Below are 1,501 nucleotides of genomic sequence, written 5' to 3'. Positions count from 1 at the left end.
ACTCATTATCATGGAAGACATGTTATCAATGGTGTCAATCATCACAACAATTACAAACATGATTAAAGAGTAAGGAAATAAACAATAAAGAGTGAAGAGTAAAGAGATTATACCAAACTTAAGATGAACAATTGGAAAGGAAAGAATAAAAGAAGAAAACTTGATTGATTGATAAAGACTTGTCAATTCTCCAAATAATAACCCAATAATCTTCAATTACCCAATAATAAATCTTGAACAATAATTAAGGAAAGATTAATGTGGAATGATTGAGATTAATCTATTATAATATACTCTTAATCTAATCTAAGGAAAGTTGATTTGGGAACTTTCCCCTATTGGGACTTGATGTCTTGATTATTACAAAATGGAGTATATATAGTAGTACATCATTAGGTTAAGCAAGGGTGGGTTAGTAAATAACAATACTAAGTTTTAAATAGGGAATTGCAAGTCCCGAGGGAAATGCGTAGATCACGTTGCTACTCCCACCACGATCCGCTCGGATCGGCTTGAGGCACGTCCAGTCTGTCTGGGGACCCGTTCGGATCAAAGGGAAGACGCTCAGATTAAAGCTCTGTTATCCGCTCGTCTCGTGCTTAGGCCGCTCGGATCAAGACATGGCAATCCGCTCGTCTCGTGCTTAGGACGCACGGATCTTGGCACAATGTTCCATCCTCTTGCTTCAAGGCCTATGATCTATGTATACTCTTTATTCTTACTTCGTCGGTCGTCGTTCTTGTCTCCTCTTCATACTAGTCCATTTAAGATTGTCAACACCCTTCCAAATATGCACGGGAGACGGGAATTCCGCCTCATTATCTCCTTTCCTATAAGACACATAAAATGCACTAGGAAAGCCAAGTAGAAAGGATTTGACGGATAAAATGGGCATGAAATGTTATAATAGTGTGAAAAATAGGCTCAGTTAGAGGAATAAATGTGCGCAATTAAGAGTCACATCATCGACACACCAAGACACATCTACTAATTAAAACAAAACAAAAGGAGGAATAAGAGGAAAGACAAAAGACGGAAGCAGGGGCCCTTGCCGGTCCACCGGCGGCCGTTCATGGCACCGACAGCGAGCAATTGAAGAAATGGGGAAGAATTAAATGTTGGGGAGTTGGAGCCGGTGAGGCGGCTACCGGGCAACCGGTAGGGAGAACATAGGCTTCACTTGGTTTATACGATTTGAGGAGGTGGGAGTGTTGTATGCCGGTTGGGCGGCTGCTGGTGAAGGCACCGGTAGCGAGATCTTCACAAAAAGGAGAAGAATAGGGTGTGCGGCTACCGGCAAGCCGGCAAAGACTCATAGCTTCAAATAAACTCAGATTAGAGCTCGAGTTCAATGATGGCGCTAATGGTGGTGTGCGGTGGAGGAGGGGAGAGGAGCAGGTGGCTGTCTTGGTATGGTGAAGGTTGTTGTCGATATTGATGGTGATGAAGGCAGGGGAGTTGCAGTTGAATGAAGGACGGTGATAATGGTGATTGGGTTAAA

Source organism: Silene latifolia, chromosome 9 (assembly GCF_048544455.1).
Source record: "Silene latifolia isolate original U9 population chromosome 9, ASM4854445v1, whole genome shotgun sequence".
Lineage (NCBI taxonomy): Eukaryota > Viridiplantae > Streptophyta > Magnoliopsida > Caryophyllales > Caryophyllaceae > Silene > Silene latifolia.
This window is presented reverse-complemented; position numbering follows the sequence as displayed.